The sequence below is a fragment of the Lissotriton vulgaris genome, chromosome 2_1 (assembly GCF_964263255.1).
Source record: "Lissotriton vulgaris chromosome 2_1, aLisVul1.2, whole genome shotgun sequence".
In the NCBI taxonomy this organism is placed as follows: domain Eukaryota; kingdom Metazoa; phylum Chordata; class Amphibia; order Caudata; family Salamandridae; genus Lissotriton; species Lissotriton vulgaris.
Window position 1 is genome coordinate 2,035,749,912 of NC_141687.1, and position 21,134 is coordinate 2,035,771,045.

Below are 21,134 nucleotides of genomic sequence, written 5' to 3' on the forward strand. Positions count from 1 at the left end.
TCCAATGGTTTGCGCACCTACAGGCGATCAAGGAAGACCGAATTGCATGAAATGAAAACGTTGATGTTTCATCTGATGATGACAAGGAGGAAGAAGACGTGTCAAACACTTCACTTACACCCAGTACCCCTGTCAGCAGCACACCACATGTGAGCCACACTAAGAGTGTGGGAGAGAGTGAGACACCAATGCTAAAAAGTTCATCAGCGAGTGTAACTGGGTCGAAGATATCATCATTATCATCCCGTAAATCCTTGGTCCAGGGCAACATTAACAAGATGTTGTTTACAGAAGCGCAATATGAACGCAACCACCCACTGACGCGTCTGTATAACACTAAGCTGGCTAAAATGCTAGCTCTGGACCTTCTCCCTTTTTCTTTTGTAGAAGGGGTTGGCTTTCTAGAATTAGTGGCAGCGCTCTGCCCTAAATGGAAGGTTCCCAGCCGGTTCTATTTTGCCCGAGTTGTGGTTCTAGCACTACATGAAGATGTTCTGGAGGTGATTGGGGCAGCTTTGCAGAAGAGTGCTGTTCACACTATACATCTGACAACAGACATGTGGACCAGTGGCGCAGGGGCTGATTACATGTGCATCACTGCACACTGGGTCTCTTTTTCAGGGGCTAAAGCAAAGCTAAACACAGGTGTTGACCCAGACATTGATTTTAAAGCTGCTCGGAAACATGCAACACTAGCCATGTTTGGTTTGGAGAAACGTCACACAGCAGAAAACATTTTGGATGTCTTTAACACAAAGGTCCTTAACTGGCTGTCCCCAAAAAAACGCCAGGTTGATTATGTTTCCATGGACAATGGCGCCAATATAGTTAAGGCCATGAGGCTGGGTGAGTATTTCAGAGTGCCGTGTTTGGCGCACTGTATAAACCTGGTTGTCCAAAAATTCTTGGGTAATAAAGACAGTGCAGCGTACAGAGTATTGGACACCTGCCGAAAAATGTGCAACCATTTCAGCCATTCTTTTAAGGCCCGGAAGCAGCTGAGGAGCCTGCTATATCAACGTCAAATGCCAGTGAAAGCACTCATCCAGGAGGTGGTAACACATTGGAACTCAACCTTCTACATGCTTGAGCGTCTGTATGAGCAGTATACGGTACTCGATCACTATTTCTTAACAGAGGAGGGTACAGCTCAGAAGGAGGACCTGAGGATGGGTGCGGCGCAATGGAACATAGTTAAAAGCCTGACATGCATGCTTCGTCCTTTTGAGTTCTTCATGCGTGCAGTCAGCAAGGAGGACTGTAATTTGGGAAAAGCTATCCCATTGTTGTACATGCTGGAGCACCAACTGAAGGAGGTGTGTTCTGTGTTTGAAAAAGATGTAAAAAACCAAGACTCTTTTGTTCTGGCTGAGAAATTATTAGAGCTCCTACAAGGTGATGAACGTCTTAAAATGATCCACTCAGAACAGCATTACATTTGTGCTACTATTCTGGATCCACGCTACAAAAAGGCGCTGGCAGGCCAAGCATTCTTTCCTTTTGCTGATGAAGATGTTACACGTTACAAATGGTGGATAGCCTCCTCAGCCAAGAGGTTTGAAAGAGAACGGCAGCAAATTGAAGGAGAAGGCAGTACATCAGCAGGCCATCCCCAGTCACAACAATCCTCTTCTGCACCTGTGGCTGCGGCACAAGTGACCTCTCAGCCGTTAAAGAGACCGGCAACCGGATCATCTGCACCACCAGACGCAACAGTAACATTGGAGGCTGAAGAGGATTGGCTAGCTCGGCTTGGGTTTGGTTCTCAAAAGGTCACAGCAACAGCTAAGCAAAGAGGAGGAACCTTGGAGGAGAACCTTGATTCGATGGTCAAGGACTATCTGAATGACTCTACAGAGGTCTATGTTAATGCTGACCCATTGGCGTATTGGCATGGGAAAAAAGAATTGTGGCCACAGCTCACCAACCTGGCTTTAAACTACTTATCTTGCCCACTCGCAAGCGTGTCTTCTGAACGTGTTTTCAGTGCTGCTGGTGGCATTGTAACTTCCAAACGGAGCCGCCTCTCGCCCAAAAATGTGGAGAGGTTAACAATGATCAAGATGAATCAGCACCTCATACCACCAGATTTCAGAGTACGAGAAAGCGCGCCGGATGAAGACGAGGTGGCCAGCAACATAGATGAGGGAATTTCTACTCTGTCAGGTGACACTGAGCTCACCCTGCCTGAATTCGCAGAGTATGATGACGAAGCCTTATTCTTATTCCTGGACTGTGATACCGAGCCCTGAAAATGAGAGAACGAATCAATAACTTTCTTTTTTATCCTTATTCACTTTTATTCCTGTGTGTCTGTCTTTCTTTGTTGTGCACAGTTAATATAATTCAAACTTTAATCAGATAATCACAAAAACAAGCCCATCAGCAGAACTGTCTTCACTTGTTTGCTAATTGATTTGAAGGTGCCGCAGTCTGCATTCCTCAGGTTCACAAGTTCAGAAGAACATGCTCCTCTATCCTCCTCCTCCAGACTCCTATTTCCATCAAAGCAGAGGGCTGGTTTTCGCCCAATGAAGAAAGACTCAGCACTTGTGGGGGTGTTGTTCTACCTCTTTGCAGGTGAGTTGACGGCTCTGAGGCCATTGCTGGGAAGCTCTAAAAGTGGTTTGGACCAAATCCGAGGCGCACTTTTTTTGTGTTTTTGCTGACTTGCTTGCCTTTGAGGTGCTCTTAGGGGGGGTTCTGTCTGTTTGTGGGTGAGTTTCGGGGTCTGTCAGCACTGCTGGGACACTCTAATCTTGATTGCATTTGCTTTTCAGGAAATCCGTGGTGGCAACCCCGACTTATGGCCTAGCTACGCAGCGCGTTTGGACCGAAGGCTGAGAAATATTGTAAGTAGGAGATGTTGCTTTTGGCCTGTTTGGGGGTGTTATGCTTTTTGGCGGGTGGGTTGGCGGGTCTTGAGCCATTCCTGGGAAGGCCTAATACCGGGTGGAAGTGGTTGGGACAAAATCCAGGCCGATTTTTTTTTTTTGCTATTTCTGACATTTTGCTCAATGTAGCATTTTCGGGGGCCCGTTTGGGGGGCTTCCTGGTTTTTGTGGGTGGGTTTCGGGGTCTGGGAGCACTGCTGGCTATGGATACTTTACATTGCAAGAGGTTTGAAGCAAATCCATGGTGGCAGAGGGGAGTTAGGGCCTAGCTGCAGAGCACGCGCGGGGAGTGATTTGGGAAATTTGGGAAAAAATGACTAAGTCCCCATTTTTGTACTTTTGCTCTTTGGCTGTTTGGGGGTCTTCTACTCGTTTTCTCTTGGGTTGACGGCTCTGGGGCCATTGTTGGGAAGCTCTAATACCGGATAAAAGTGGTTTGGACCAAATCCGAGGCGCAAATTTTTTAGTGTTTTTGCTGACTTGCTTGCCTTTGAGGTGCTCTTAGGGGGGGTTCCGTCTGTTTTTGGGTGAGTTTCGGGGTCTGTCAGCACTGCTGGGACACTCTAATCTTGATTGCATTTGCTTTTCAGGAAATCCGTGGTGGCAACCCCGACTTATGGCCTAGCTACGCAGCGCGTTTGGACCGAAGGCCGAGAAATATTGTAAGTAGGAGATGTTGCTTTCGGACTGTTTGGGGGTGTTATGCTTTTTGGCGGGTGGGTTGGCGGGTCTTGAGCCATTCCTGGGAAGGTCTAATACCGGGTGGAAGTGGTTGGGACAAAATCCACGCCGAAAAGCCTTTTGGCACTTTTTGTAACTTAGGGTTCGTTAGCCCTAGCAGCAGGATTGCATGTGTTTCGGGGTGTTCTACATTTTTGCAACTGAGTTCTGGGGTCTTAGAGCACACGTGAGAATGTGTAATTTTGGTTGCAAGTCATTTGAAGAAAATAATGGGTGGGAAAGGGGGGATTTGGCATAGTTAAAGAAAGCCTTTGTCACTACTCTTAACTTAGGGTTTGTTAGGGTTAGCAGTATTTCTATTGCATGTGTTTGGATGGGGGGGTTTTCGAGTCTTGGAGCAATGCTAGCTATGGATACTTTTACTTGGTTGCTTGCAAGTGGTTTGAATGCAATGTGGGTAAGGGGGTATTTGGGCCTACTTTTACTTTCAAAGTACGTTTTGTCACCAGTTTTCTGCTAGGCCTCGTTTTTTCCGATTTGATTGGGGGTCTTCTACATTTTTGTGACTGGCTTTAGTAAGGGTCTTGGTGGGAGCACTGCTGGGAAGATCTAATTTTGTTCTAAAACACAGTTTACAGTACACCTAGCTTGAGGGGAAAGATCCGCTACATTAATTTGCCCATACTTATTTATCCTTCAAAAGGTGACTCAGACAGAGTACGCACTGTCAAAAATATTGTACTGTCTACTAGGAAAAGCAAAGTGTGACTTTTTACACTCCACAGCCTACATACCTTATATTTATTTATCAGTGGTGTTGTAATATTATATCACTTCCTGTTTTTCGTTGAATAATTACAGGCCGGGTTTCAGTCTGTGCAATGGGGAAAAAAGGATGGAGTCAGGCTTCACATTAGCGAGCCGCAATTCAGCATCCGCCAGGCAGGCAGTGGACAGGTCGTCTTCTGGTCACCAACATTGATGGACGAAGCGTGAGATGGAATGGAGGAGTGCCGCTAATAAGAGGATTTTTTTTCTGCATGCAACTTACTTACCAAATTCAACAGGACAACTACAACAACATACAGATACAGTATCCATTGTGTTTTTCTAGGACTGTGACTGCATTTCTTGGATCTCTCTCTGCTTCTAAATTGATCCCTTAACACATCACTTAGTCCACTCCACTATCACATCTGCACCACACATAGTCATTTATAAGTGCTCCTACGTAATTCGCAAGTCGCAGCACGCCCCAGCCCGTAGAGGACAGGGATGGCTCCAATGATGAAGCATGTCACCAAGGGGCAACCCTGGTGAGTGAGGGGACACCTAGAAAAAGAGCAATTTCTCCTTTTCTATCTACTACACCTTCCAGAACAACCCCATTGAGTGTTGTGAGTGGATTTATAGTGACCAGCAAGGCTCTCAGGTATCTGGCAACAGAGACCTTATGTTGAATATAGTTATCAATAATTCCACACACGCCCTGTACTGTCGCATTCTTTCTTCCACAGTTGTCGAAAGTACTACTGACTTTTCACTGACATGCATGCAGTAGTGCATGCACTTTCAAAGATTGATGGATAGGTTTGTACCCAAAGATTTGTTTATGTTCAATTGTTTGTCCATGCTGTGCTTTTTTTACAGGGTGTCTTCTGGTGGTGACCAACATCGATGGACGAAGCGTCAGCTGCAATGGAGGAGTGCCGCTAATAAGAGGATTTTTTTTCTGCATGCAACTTACTTACCAAATTCAACAGGACAACTACAACAACATACAGATACAGTATCCATTGTGTTTTTCTAGGACTGTGACTGCATTTCTTGGATCTCTCTCTGCTTCTAAATTGATCCTTTAACACATCAATTAGTCTACTCCACTATCACATCTGCACCACACATAGTCATTTGTAAGTGCTCCTACGTAATTCGCAAGTCGCAGCATGCCCCAGCCCGTAGAGGACTGGGATGGCCCCAATGATGAAGCATGTCACCAAGGGGCAATCCTGGTGAGTGAGGGGACACCTAGAAAAAGAGCAATTTCTCCTTTTCTATCTACTACACCTTCCAGAACAACCCCATTGAGTGTTGTGAATGGATTTATAGTGACCAGCAAGGCTCTCAGGTATCTGGCAACAGAGACCTTATGTTGAATATAGTTATCAATATTTCCACACACGCCCTGTACTGTAGCATTCTTTCTTCCACAGTTGTCGAAAGTACTACTGACCTTTCACTGACATGCATGCAGTAGTGCATGCACTTTTAAAGATTGATGGATAGGTTTGTAAAAAAAGATTTGTTTATGTTCACAATTGTTAATCCATGCTGTGCTTTTTTTTCTTGTCTCACAAAACCTTTCCCAAAAACCCCCGTACCCATCCATTTTTCAAACCCTAACCCTCTTCCCCCGGGCTGTGTGGTTTTGATTGATGTGTGACTAAATTACAACAATAAATCCACACACTTGCTGGGGAGGATAAGGTGATACCAACAGGCTGGTGAAGAAATCCGAGGATATATTCTTACTCTGCTTGACAAAGACCCATGGCTAATGTCAAAGAACTTTAACCAAATTAGTAGTTATACTTTACCATTTGTTAGGCTACAATGTGGCACTGTTCTAGTGTACTGTCACCTGCTATATTCTCTATTGTACCGATGTATTGCTCAGGAGGACAAACCAGATTTCATTTTCTTTTTTTTCATAGGCATGCAACTGCCACTGTGTCACACCAATAGTACCACCGCTATGAGGAAATTTTATCCGCCCAGGATTGCCAACCTTATTCGCTGTTTCCCGTGGAGCCAGCCCTGGGCCTAGCCCTACTTGCAAACGGAAATTACAGGTAAGATAGGCGTTTGGTTGGAGGTAGTATAATGGAGTATTAGGAGAGACGAGAGATTGACGGTAGTACTACTAAAGTCACAGGACTATTCAGGAAAACAAACTTACTGTTAAACCCCCACCCACCAGACTCAAAAGCTGTAGAAAACAGGTATGGTCAGATAAAGTTTAAAAAATTATGGGGCATATTATCAAGGGGGTTTATCTCCGCTTTTTTGGCTTTAAAAGCCAAGAAAGCGGAGATAAAATTATCTCCCTATTACCAAGCTGTCGCTAACACCAGTTAGCGACAGCTAGTAGGAGATAGCGACCATCTTGGGCCCCACTTTGCATGTCAGTGATATTTATCACTAATGAGATGCAAAGTGGGCGTGCCAAGATGTTAGAGACTGAAAACAGTCGCTAACATCGCTATCTCCTATTACCAACTTTTGGAGATATTCGCGCTAAGCGGGAATATCTCCAAAAGCTAACACCTGCCCTGAGGAGTTCTTAGCCATGTTATCCAATGGGAGGTGGATAACATGGCTAAGAGCATTTGCTCGATAATGCATGAATATCGCTGACTTTTCAGCGATATTCATGCATTTCGGCCGTTTTTTATCGCATTTGCGATAAACCTTGTTAATAGCAAGGTTTATCTGCGATAAAAATCGCCGATGTGCGCCGATAATTTTTGTCTCTAAACAAGTTAGAGACAAAAATTATCGCTAGTTGTTGGTAATATGCCCCTATATTTTTATAGCCCTAACAAAATAATCTCCCGCAAGACCCTCCCTAACCCCAACGATTGTCCTTCAAAAGTCCCCAAAAAACCCAACTCCCAATTCCCACCCCCCAAAAGTCTCTAAAAAAGGGGCAAGGGACACTATGGCAGGGTGCTGTTGCCTTTAGCAGCCAGGGCATCATGCTCCTTGCGGAGGGTGGCAAGTTCGAAGCGGAGGCCCTCCACCAAGTTCTTATAGTTCAGGACCTCCTGCTCTAGGTAGGACAGTCTGAGGGATAAGCGGCGCCGGTGTGCCTTGCAAATCCTGTGGGGGGCAGCTGCTGTCTTTGCTGCTTGGCGTTGGCGTTGGGCTTTGGTAGCCCGGCTCCGTACCGCTGGAGCACTGCGCTGCCTGGCAGCCCGCACGGAGGAGGATGCAGCTGTCCCCGTGGACGTTGTTGTTGTACCAGACTGCGTCTCCTCCTCCTCCAGGGCCACCAGCCGCCGATATTCAGCAAAAGTGGCATCCAGCCTCCGTTGCCGGGCCATTCGAGCCAGCTCCGTCCTCCTTGATGGTGTCTTGGATTTGGAAGGAGCAACTACATGAAGAAAGAAAGACATAGTCTGTAACCAATGCTCCTTAAGATTATCACAAAATGATTGAGCAGAAAGTTGTCACAGTACAAGTAGCAAATTGAAAGCACAGTACATAACTATTGAGGACAGTATCTATGTAACCTCCGACTTCTTCATCCTTGCTCTAACATTAGTGGGAGTTTAAGGGACAAATTCTACAAGCACTATGGACTTCCATTACAGTCGACTATGACAGCACACCAGTCTTATTCCTCTTCTTCTCTCTTGTTTAGGAAAATTGGTACGTTATCTTATGCAAGCCGGCATAATGCCAGCGCAGTGAACTTGCATCCAAGAAAAACAGACACACACCATGGTGAGTGAGACAGACTTGCGTTACTGTACCGGTCCAGTACATGCAGGTGGTGAAGCTCTTACTTTTCTATTACGGGTGGCACTGAGAATACTCTGTTAAAAGGGCTACTGCTTAATTAATTTAGCTTTCACCCTACAGTGCAAATGAGTATTAGAAAAGGAAAATAAAGAAGCTAAATAATCTGATTATCTATCACTTCACATGGGATGTATTTGATGACATATGGGATGACTTTAGGTGCTTTGCTTATTATGGAGTGAACAGTGATACCCCCACACATGAATGACGTACTACTACTAAACTAAAGTTATTAAGAGAGGTAGGGAGTGTCCACCGTAATAACCGGATATATGCTGTGCTTGCAGTTGCAATACAAACTACTGCTACTATTCATGGTAGTATTTGGACAAAATTACAACTTCTTTTCCTTTCCTTTCCTACACTGGAACGGACGTGCGGGTGCGGTGTTACATGCTCTTCAAAGTAACACTTAGTTCATCCAGTGACCGTCTACTCTCTCTAGATACACATATGCTATCTAAGAGTCAGATAGTACCATGAATGATCCAGGCATCCATCCATTCAAAGTATATGCACACATACAGTTTCTGTTTCACCCACCCTGGCTGTTCTCCTTACACCCATCCTTGCTTCATCATTCACCCAGCCATGCACCATACCATATTCTTTCCTTCCCAGCCACCTCGGGGACCAAGCAAACACATATCATTCTTCTTTGCTAGTCATCATTACATTTCTCGTCCTTCCACACTTACTTACACCCTTCTTTCGCTTTTCGTTCAGCCCTTCCATCAAGTTCACCTCAGATCTGATTGGGATTCTTCTCGCCAAAAACTTCACAGCTAAGTCGAAGTACATTTAGAGGAGCCTACTACCTGGTTTATTTATATAATACACCCGTGCAGAAAGCACACTCTGCAGTCTTCAATCTCAAATGAGTAAGGAATGTATAGCTTACCTCTGCCCGCCACCACCGTGTCATCCCCCACAGATTTGTCCGGCACTTGCACCACCTCCTCCCCAGAGTTGTCCTCCTCGTCCAATGCCACCACCACCTCGACGCTGGCCCCGCCTCCAGATGTTCCACCTACAAAGTACATTTAATAATGTTAGAATACACCACTCACTACTATATAATATTTGGTCTAGGAGGAAGAAAGAAATGTGAAAAAAAACTGTATACAATTTAATAATTTGTGACTGTCTACTGTAAAGTAAAAATGTCCCTTTTTCCATGGAAGGCTGTTGTCTTGCTGCACTTTTTGGCACAACTGATGAATGCTTGCTTTTTATTTTTAACACGCACCACTTTTTCTCCTAACAGACAGAAGCTTTACTTCTAAGAACACGAGCAGGATCAAGTTCAAACCAGGTGAGAGCTCGGCTCGACCACAAGAAATGCATCCAATTAATCGTCAGCACTAAGCACTTTTCCATTTCCAGTTAAACGTTTACTTTTATGACAAACTTGATTTCAATAAATGTGTTTACTTTTAATAAAGCTTTTAAACTCAAATAGACTCTGTGGTTTTTGGTCCTCCAGACTAGAGTGGATGAGCTAAAGGTTTTGGAAGTTTTGCAAGCATGAGTCTGTGCCTCTGCCATTGGTGACTTTGGGAGCTAAATGACTCTGCCACACTATCTAGTCAGTAAGGAGATTGGGGGTTCAACTACAAAGTCTGTTATCACTGAGGTATGTGGAAAGTCTAACAGCACCTATTATAATTTATAAGCTAAGCAATGCATTTTTTGTGTCCATAGTTCTGTTTGTGCAGATTTGTCCTGGCAACAGTAGTAGAATGGATTGTCCTCCTATCCAAACTAAAAGTAAAGTAGTATCTTATTCTTTCTTGGTGGTCATTCACCTTTTTATTGTTGGCAATTGTCAAAGTATAAACATTTAGAATACTTGAAAAGACATTATGGACAATCCCAGAGGACTGCACTCAGTGCATAGAGCTATTGCTGACTAGAATGGGAGTCCAATGGAAATGCCAAATGTGCAATCTTAGTTAGCTACACAGACCGACTAATAAGAATAATCTAGTAATACTACACGGAGTCATAGTCGAGGCAGGATAAGAATTTAGATCCTGTCTACAAGAAGATCAAAGACGATTTAGAAAAAATTGAATGAGGAACGCTAGGAAAAAATAAGTACTCTATATTAAAATGAAAACTTACTGGGGCCAGCAAAGGAGCCCTCGCCTGCCCGGTCCTGGCCTGCATCGTCAACAGCACCCTCCTCCTCCTCCTCCTGTGTCCTCCTCTTGCCCCTGGGGGAAGCTGATGTACAACATGAAAGAAAGAAAAACAGAAAACATGGATGATATTTGTCAAACAAATCAAACATTTCAAAAGAACTAACAAAATATTTTTGCGAAATAGCAAATAGACAACTACTCCACGGGATATATTATTGACCAATCTCATGTGGTCGACTACGTTATTACTTTAGTATTGCTTGATTTGCGGACCGTCGAATTGGAAATTACCTTATGTAACTCACTAAACAAAGTACTAAAAAGGTTTGCCTAGGATTGGCAGGCAGCAGTCCGCAGCACGCGAAGTGACAGCCAAAGTCCATCGTGATTGAAGATCAGCGACAACACTAAAGTTTCCTACTACATTAACCAGTCATTAAAATACTCAAACTATTAATCCCCCACCACTATTTCTTCTTATCACCATGTGTACAAAGGAAGGACTGGACTTGAGTCTGTAGGGGCTGATTTAGAAGCCCCTTGCGGCTCTTTTGCTCCATTGTTGCGTGACTTTTGTGACGCAGCGACAGCACAAAAGAGGCGCAATGGTGCGGCGTATATTAACAACGTGACGCATATGGGAGATGCATCACGTTGTAAAGCTCTGCGCCAATAAGGGGCGTTCCGGCGCAAGAGAGGGCGTTCCTGCGCAGGAACGCATCGTAAAAGTGGCTGAGGGAAATCTACAAGATTTCAATCAGTCACTTTGAGGACAATGATGCATGACTCACACCCTGCGCCTGCTTGAAGCAGACGTACGGCTTGACGCAGCATTGGGGAGATAGGGCACCCCAGAGCATTGATGGAGCTGCACCATCGTTGCGACGCAACTCCAGCAATGCGCCGCCTTTACGGCACAGATGCGTAACGCTTTGGTGACGTTTTGGGCCCATGGTGCACCGCATTGTAAATACGGCGCACCATGGGTGATGGTGGCGTGACGCACAATTACTGGCGCATCCCTGCTACTTTGCAGGGATGCGCCGGTAATTAAAAATCTGAACCTTAGTGTGTAGCATTACGCAGTTCTTTAAACTACACTCATACATAATTTCACAGGCCAATGAAATGAACACAAAATCGAAAACAAATAAGCATAGTAGCAACACTACTGAGAAGAAGGAGAGCAGTGTACCTGAAATGCACAGAAGATTTTGAAATATAATTTACCTACAATGTAATGAGCAGAATTATTGCTCTTGGTAAAAAACAAAAATTTGCAATATAATAACACAGCAGGAGAAAACATAGTAGTAAAGAAATAGCTACTACTACTCACCAAGCCCGGGGATCTCAAGGCCAAGGAGGTCGAGCAGATCTCGCTCACGGGTCAGGACATCCGTCCAGCGGTGGGTGGCCTGGTTGTAGGTGCGCCAGACCCGAGAGTGGTGGTAAATGGCCTGGCACACCTTCTCCCACCGCTTCCGGCGCTCCCGGACCCCGTACCCGGCTCTGATCTTGCCGCCTCCCATGATGGTCCTGGGGAGGCGGCGCTGAACATAAAAAATGAGTTGGCCCACCTCCTCCGGGGTAAAGATCTCCCTGGGTACGACCTCCTCCCCCCTCAAACGCCTGCAAGGGAGCTGGACACGGGGTGCGGGACCCTTCCCCTTCTCGGGATGCTTCCCGGCTCCCTTCACCATGGTCTGGGCGGAAAGGAATAAAGAAAATAGAATAGGGACGAGAAGAAAAGAAAAGAGTTTAAAAAACTAGTTTAAAATTAACCAAAAGTAGCAGTAAACACAAAAATATAGGGCTAGAAAAATAGAGGGATAGATAATAAGTAAAATAGATAAAAACACTACAAACAAGCAAAGGATGGCATAGATTTAGAGAGGATACAAAGACCATGCCCAGAACCATAGCAATGAATGAGAAACAAGATGGCCGCGCCCGTTCACGACCGTGCGGGTAAGTTTGCGCGAGATTTTCCTTGCGAACACGCGCGAAACTGTACTGGCAAGCCGCAGACTTTGCAAGATTACACTTGGCGCCCGGAAACGGAAATACATCAGGCAAACAAGATGGCCGCGCCCATGAAGGCCCGCGAGGGTAACTTCGCGCCTTGCGCTACGAGCGGCTCGCAAAAACGCACAAAACCTTGCCAACTAACACGCCGCAAAAAAACAAATTGCATATTTGCACGAATTTGCGGCTTCCGAATCGGATCTCGCGCGTGTTCGCGCCCCGCGAATCCCGCGAAATTGCAGAAAAACTGGTTTTTCAAAACTGAAAGCACTCGGCAGGGGCAAGAGTTCAAACTCATCATTAGTAACAATTCCCTGTAGTGCTTCCTGACTGGGGCCCCTCCAGAATTCAGTTGCTAGTTGCAACAATTGTATGACCCTGCTCTGACCCTCACAGCAGGCTCATAGAATAGCTACAAGTAGGTCACAAAGGTCCTGGGGAAAAAAAATGCACTGCAACAGAAAGCAAAATGACAGATAAGGAAGCAGGTGCCAGACTGGAATTTTAAAACAGTGACACATTAATAAAGTAACCCCAAATGAATTCATGCCAGTTGAAGCAGGGCTGGTGTGCTTGCTTTTCCCCCCCATAATCTACAGTGATGATGAACCAGAGGGTGTCATTGATGTAACAGAGGGTTGCAGTGGTGAAACAGAGGGTGCTGGGAACCTGTGATGATGAACCAGACGTAGAAACCACATAATCGCGACCGTTGCGTGCCGAAATGTAAGTTCGCAATTGCGAACTGGTACGAAAGCCTCGCGAACTGGCAGGAATCCTTGCGAACACAAAAAAAAAATCTGCAAATTCGCTAGAATTCGCGGATTTTGCGGATTGCGAGTTCGCAAATCCGCAAAATTCGCGAACGCGAGATTCGCAAAATTCGCCCATGCTTAGTCAAGAGCTGGCCACCAATAATCCTGTCCCACCCTGTGTTTCATTGCTCCAAATCCTGGATTCCCTTTGTGTGCTAAATTTAAAATCTTTTTGCAAATTGGAAGGGGAACTACCAATAACCCCCCTTCTCAATATTCCATCCACAACAGATAACTCATCTTTGACCCTCTTGTAGGGTACCAGCTCAGAGGAGCAATCCTTGTCACAGGGCCACACACCACCTAAGAGATTGATGACTCTTACAACATCGGCATCCAACCATTCACGTTCGGAAAAGGTCACAACCCACAATATCGTCCAAAGAGCCAACAGCACAGACAACCTCTAAGTCATCACACTCAGAATCATCATCAACATCAGTGAGAGGGAGTCTGGACAGGCAATCAGCTACCAGGTTTTTCGCTCCAGCCACATACTCGAGCCGATAGTTAAATTCTTATAACCTAAATTGCCATTTTGAGGTCCGAGGAGTAGCTCTGCCACCACCTTTGGAAGTGTACAAGTCAACCAAAGGTTTGTGGTCAGTCCTTAAGATGAATTTGTCCCCCCACAGAAATTTTGTAAAGTGTAGGACACCCCACCACATGCCCAGGGCTTCCTTCTCAACAGTGGAATGGGTGCTTTCAGCACCCCTCAAGGTTCTGGAGGCAAAAGCTATAGTTTCTTCCCAGCCATCGCTCCTCCTTTGCAGAAGGACGGCCCCCAAACCCACATTACTAGCATCAGTGGATACAATACATGAGTCATTGATATTGAACAATTTCAAAGGGCAAGCACATATAATTTCTTGTTTGATGGTTTCAAAATTACTATTGCAGTCATAATCCCATACAAATTTGACATCTTTTTTCAGTCAAGGGTGGCCAGCATCTTGTTAATATTTGGAAGTGGTTGACAATCAATTCAGATGTTCACATTGAGGTCCCTCAAGTCAACACACATCCTGAGGCATTTATCGGATTTGCGTGCCAAAACAATGGGGGCAAGCCACTCGGAACCCTCAATGAATTCGATAACTCCTGCAGCACATAGACATTCCAGTTCTTTCTTGAGTTCAGGATGTAAACTCAAAGGCACTTTACGTACCTTGTGGGCTACAGCTTTAGCATTTTCCTTGGGTGCACAGACATAATATCGACTCCAAAATATGGACTGGACATAATATCGACTTTTAAATATAGACTGGACAATTTATCGACAGGACAGAATATAGATGACCAAAATGTCGTTTTTAAGGTAAGTGATATAATATCGACTGTTGAAAATATAGATAGTAAAAAATATCGAATTTTTAATAATATCTAATATTTTATAGTGTATTTTTATGGTATAATATGGTTGAAAAGTGTGTATTTATGTTATAATTAATTTTTATTAATGATTTTTGTTTTTATAATCATTGCGTAATTTAATTCTGTAGCGGGTTGTGGGTTTATAGGGGAATAGGGTGGGAAGTATTTTAATTATAATTAATTAAATATGTAAATTTATTTATTGATAGTAAATTTAAATTAATACTTAATTAATTTATAATAGTTAATTAATTACATTTTAATTAGTAATTAATTGTTATTAATTGATTAATTGGTAATTATGTAAATTTTACTAAATTATTTTTGTAGCGGGTTGTGAGTTTATAGGGGAATTGGGTGGGAAGTGATTAAATTATAAATAATTAATTAATTTCATTTATTTATATTTATTTAATTTCAAATAATTGTTAAAAACTTTTTCATTATTAAATAATTAATAGTAAATAATTTTATTAATTAGTATTAATAGGTGATCAATAGAAATAATTATTGTTAATTAGTAAATATAATATATTAATTAATACATTGTATACAAATAATAATTATTTTTAATTAATTATTAATAGATATTCAATAATACATTTTATAATTATTTATGAAGTATTAATGTTGTATTCTCTGGAGTGGGAATAGTAATTTTAACCCCAACGCTATCCAACTTTTTCCCTACTGTTGCACCCACTGGAGTGGGAATAGTAATTTTAACCCCTACGCTATCCAACACTTTCCCTACTGTTGCACCCACTGGAGTGGGAATAGTAATTTTAACCCCTACGCTATCCAACGCTTTCCCTACTGTTGCACCCACTGGAGTGGGAATAGTATTTTTTACCCCTACGCTATCCAACACTTTCCCTACTGTTGCACCCACTGGAGTGGGAATAGTAATTTTAACCCCTACGCTATCCAACACTTTCCCTACTGTTGCACCCACTGGAGTGGGAATAGTAATTTTAACCCCTACGCTATCCAACGCTTTCCCTACTGTTGCACCCACTGGAGTGGGAATAGTAATTGTTACCCCTACGCTATCCAACGCTTTCCCTACTGTTGCACTCTTTGGAGTGGGAATAGTAATTTTAACCCCTACGCTGTCCAACGCTTTCCCTACTGTTGCACCCACTGGAGTGGGAATAGTAAATTTTACCCCTACGCTATCCAACGCTTTTCCTACTGTTGCACTCTTTGGAGTGGGAATAGTAATTTTAACCCCTACGCTATCCAACGCTTTCCCTACTGTTGCACCCACTGGAGTGGGTATAGTAATTTAAACCCCTACGCTATCCAACCCTTTCCCTACTGTTGCACTCACTGGAGTGGGAATAGAAATTTTAACCCCTACGCTATCCAACGCTTTCCCTACTGTTGCACCCACTGGAGTGGGAATAGTAATTTTAACCCCTACGCTATCCAATGCTTTCCCTACGCTTGCACTCTTTGGAGTGGGAATAGTATTTTTTACACTTTTGCTATCGTACGGTAATATAATAGTATCTTATTTAATTATAGTATGTTACTATATATATATGTTTTAACAAATATGATAGTAAAAAAATATTTTTATTAATTTCATTTATTATTTAATTATTATAAGTTAATTTAAGTATTTTTAAGTATATTTTGGTAATTAAATTTTAATATTAATTTAATTTAACACTGTTTTTAATAAAGTCGATATTTTTTAAAACTATATTATTGTAAACGATATTTTGTACTCAATATTTTTGTACTTACCTGTTTGTAGATACAAACTCGATATTTTGTCTGTCGATATTTTGTCCACGATATTTTTGCAAGTCGATATTTTGTCCCTCGATATTATTTCAGTGATCCTTTTCCTTGAGTACAATACGATGCTGAAAACCTTTAAGCTTTCCAAGTTCACAGTTGAATACCTCAGGAAACAGTTGTGCCCACTTGACATTGTATATCTGGGTAACAGTTTGAGCAGAAGGTGCGCTAGAAGTGGAATTTTAAAATTGCCATAGAGCACTGCGGGATACAACCATTTCACGATGGTTGGGAGCCAGAACAATGTTCAAAGCTCTTTGTTCATCCCAACCTAATAAATTTGCACCTTCTTTGACCACAAATACAACTCAAGAGGTGTGGTCAGAATTGAAAACTAACTTGGCAGAGAATGTTCCTAGTACCTCTACTCTTTTGCCACCATATGCAAAAATGTTAATGTTGGAAGGTTCTAAATGTGCACTAACAAATTTACCAAAAATGATAGAATTGATGAGGGTAAAAGGAGAACCAGAATCAGTGATAAATTTGAGACTAATGCCATTGACAGCTATACAGCAAGAAGGGGATTTTCTCTTGTGGAGTCCAGCCAACGAGGATAGTTCATTAACCTCTGTGCTGAGAGACGAAGGAGGCAACATTAACAGATCATAACACTCTTCGTCGGAATCCTCAGTAATGGCTTTCACTGTTTGAGTAGGATTTCTTTTGAACAAAAGCAGCTCTACACATCCTGGAATAATGACCTTTGTTCCACACTTGTAACAGGTTTGGTTGTGAGTAAAACAGAATTTGGCATTGCCTAAATGCGACTTGCTCCCACAGTGAAAACACATAAGCTCATTTTGCTCAGGCTTAACTTTGGTCGGGGGAGACGTGGTAGAGTGGGAAACACTGGTCATGGGTACTTTGGGTTTAGGTTTAGCAGGTGGTCTGGAGTTTATTAGTTTTACTTCCGTGGTTGAAAAAGTAGAATCCATTTCCTTAACACAAAACTGCGAATGCTCAATGCTTTTAGCTAATGTAAGTGCACTCTCTAAGTCAGGATCACTAGAGGAAAGAAGATTTTCTTGAATCTCTCTGTTGCATGTCCTTTCAATTAGTTGATCACCTATAATTTCATCCCAAAACTCCCTATAGTTACAGTTGATGGCAAGAATCTGGAGAGTTGCAACAAAGTCATCAATAGATCCGCCAGGAGTTTGGGCACGTTGATGGAACTTGCGACATTCCAGTACTACATTCCTTTTAGGACAAAATCTCTTATCTAAAGTTTTTACAAGAGAGGCATAATCATCAACTAAAAGTGAATCACAGATGTCACCACCGCTTCCTAAAGTACTCACAACTTTGAGCGGTAAAGTCTTCAAAATGTTCCTGCCTTCAGTACCAAGATTGTAAATTAAGAGTGCTCTTTTTTTCTTGGAAGTGAAGGTTTCACCATCGATGGCCTCTAAATATGCTTCAAAAGTGTCTTTCCACTGCTCCCATGGCACAGGTGGTGTGCCAGCTGACTGTAAAAAAGGAGGAGGTGCCAAGACATGATCCATGATCGAGCGTGGGTGAGTTGCTGCCCCACAGTGATACAAGTTGTGTTGTAGTTGTGTTTATAGAAAAATAAAAGAGAAAGAGTGTAAGAAACAATGGAGCAAGGATTCAAGAGCTGGATGAGGTTAATAGTAAGATAAACAAATGGTCATTAATGGTAATTTGGAGTCAAGGTGTACACCACTTAATGCCCAAAATTGGAGTCAAAGTTACTGTTATGCAAACATCTACAAAGGTGTGCGCATCACTGAATGCACAAATCAGAAACAAAGTGTGCGTGTCACTGTAAGGCAAGCACAAGAACAAAAGGTGTGTGTATCACTGGATACACAAATACGAAGAGCGCTTATAGTGCAAATGGAGACAGTAGGTTTGAATTTAAAGGGTGTGTGCATCTCCGGTGATGCGCATCTCCATGGAAACAAAATGCCAGCATGAACATCGAGGAGGATCAAAATGGCCACCGCGTAGCGTGATGTCGAAGTCACGTTGTGTGAAGGATCATCAGATGGGAACGCACCGATTCTCAAGGCTGGGCAGCGTTCGCACGTGTAGGACGCAATATAAAGTAAGAAACTCACAGTTGGCGAGTAATGTAACAACACCATCGGCCCCAAAACTCTGGCGATGGAAAACCACACCTCAAACCAGATTAGAGTGAGAAGCCTTGAGAGTGAGACAACGCCAGTGCCAGGAAACAGCAGACGGCGCCAACACCAGGAACAGCAGACATCAGGCGGACCACAGCACAAGACTGGCCCCCAGAAACAGGACGTCAGGAAAAACCAGGACATCAACGAGGCACATCGAGGGAAAACAAAGGTCCAAGACCAGCTTGTAGCCAATGAAAAGACTACAACCTCCGAGTCCCGGCAGCAACTGCCAGACCAGAACACATATTGTACACTCCAAGTTGGAATCGAACCGATAGAACCTGATCACAGCACGGGCACATGCGTGAGCCAGGAGCAGATCCCAACACATATCCATTTCCATCTCGATATTTTCCACCACTATTGGTAGAACACTTCCATCGATGACCTCTGCTAATTGAGATTTGGAGGTTACTCCGCCAATGTTCTGATGAAGAAGTTTAGGGGAAAGTGCAACTAACTGCTCGGAAAGAGCAGGGCAAGCTCCCACCTCGACCTCACAAACTACTCTGGAGGCTACTCCCTGGGCCTTATCCCTTGCCAATGTGCCTCTTAGTAAACTCCTCATGCCCTTCTTGAGAATTGACATCACGGAGGGATAGTATTTCTGGTGTGAGCGGTGATCCCAGGGTTTACTGCGCCTGATGGTCTTAAGTAACTTGAGAGGACTAGTATGATCTGAGGTGCGACTCGCTGGCCTTAGGTGGAACCCCAGCGATCCTGCAGGTGTTCCAAAGGGAGCGGTTGAGCGCCCTGAAAGCAGGCCCCTAGAGGGCATCACCAGCAAGTAGATTGAGGAGATTGAGTTTGTGGGCTTACATCCAAAGAGGGAATGCTACAGCGCCAAATAGGACTGTCCAACTGGGTGAACTCAGCTGAATATACTGATTGTGCTGAATCAACTTGTCTCAGCTTGCCGGATGACCCCCTACAACCGAGTGGGAGACATGCCGGTCCAACCCTCAAGCTGCACCCAGACCTAGCTGGGAGGCTTCTGCACGGGGCCTGGGCTCACACTTTACAGTACAGGCGCTGCGCCCCCGCACTCAGTGTGGTCTCAGCTCACCTATTAGGTGGTTGCTCTTCTTTTTGTTTTTGTGACCATAAATATCCCCGATTCCTGGCGACTAAAGCTGTATCTACACCAGGCCTGTCGCCCTGTATGCTGCATCACTGTGTCTCACCTTTGACACCCATGCCGGTATTGGAGCATTAGACTCCTGACCCTGAGCACCACTGACACAACCATCTGTGGTCCGGACTTGCTCTGAATTCAGTGAATGGCAGCAGGGCTCCCAGGTGGAAGGCTTGCCATGCCACAATCCCACTCTTATTCTACCTCCGGATCTGTGGCAAGTGGTGGCAGGTAAATAGTGACAGGCTTTTTCCAGGCAAGACACTGTGCCCCTTATCCCCCTCTCACACTAGGCAATGTGGAATGGCGGGCCGTGTCTCCTGTCTCCACTTGCAGCCCTCCTGCAGCTGCAACTTAACAGGAGCTCGCTGGCAGATTCAGGCAACGAAGCGCTTTGCCGCCCCCCTGCTTGCAGATCAGGGCAGTCGGTAGGCCGCTAGCAGGAAAAGCCGGGTAAACCGGCAAAGCCGGAAAAAAAGCGCAACACAAACCTGCGGTACAGAGCCGAGCTGTGCTCCTCCGTGGCTCCTCCTCCTCCTCCTCCGTAGTGCGTTGCACGTTCATGGGCTTGCTCTCATACCAGCAGCCATAAACACAGCTCTGGTTTTCTCCAGTGCTCTTGACCGTTCTTTAGAAATTGCTGAATCAATTGTAGTAGAGTCTATGAACAACAAACCTTTCTTCAGGTTTTTCAGAATTCCATTCACTTCTGTATATACTTCAATTGCTTTTAGCTTTCTGGAAGTTTAGTAATAATCCGGTCTGCTGAAGAATCTGTAATCTGTTTTCTGGAATCTGGGTTTTTCATGCAAGCCACTGGTAAAACATGAAAAGTGAAAATAGGATGTCCATGCTTCAGAAGCTTTTTTGCCATGGGGTTCCCTGTGGCATCAAGTCCAAATAAAACACTGCAGTTTTGGCACCATGGTCCTAGAATGCACCATTGTAAGGTTGCCATGCCGGCAGTAACTGCTGAGTACACCAGAGGACCTTCTGATTAGAGCAGCCATGGGTTCGAGAAAGATAAAGTTGGAGCATTCGTACTGTGGAAAACCTGTGCCGCTCTGGTACAATATCTGTTATCCCATCTATTGTTTTCAACTGGCTTGAGAAAATACACTCTTTCCTTATCTTAGCGCATACAAGCAGGTTTTTTCTAGGCTGATCTTACATCTTAGCATCCTTTGTTGGAGTCATTATGAAATGTTTAATGAGTAACACTGCATTTATTTTCAGAATTTATTTGACCACTAAAACTCATCATCTTCAATGAAAACTAAGATTTTTCTGTGTGCTAGTATATGATGAAGGATCCAGGTTTAATTTACACATATTTATGTTTCTTATCTGTTATTCTTGTTTTCTTTTCACGTATGACATTAAGAAACAAGCATTGGCAACTCCAATAGGGGACTTCTTAGTTCATTATTAGAATTCAGTGGGGCAACGATGTAACAAGACTCTACTGCTATTACATGGGAGAGAGGGGTGGCAAGTGCATA

General features: G+C 43.8%; 1 pseudogene; it reads right to left on the reverse strand.

Annotated features, from left to right (window-relative positions):
- LOC147733697 (3-hydroxyisobutyrate dehydrogenase, mitochondrial-like) overlaps positions 1 to 20,642 on the reverse strand; it is a 39,883-nt pseudogene extending 19,241 nt beyond the window's left edge.
- Positions 20,643 to 21,134: the final 492 nt, after the last annotated feature.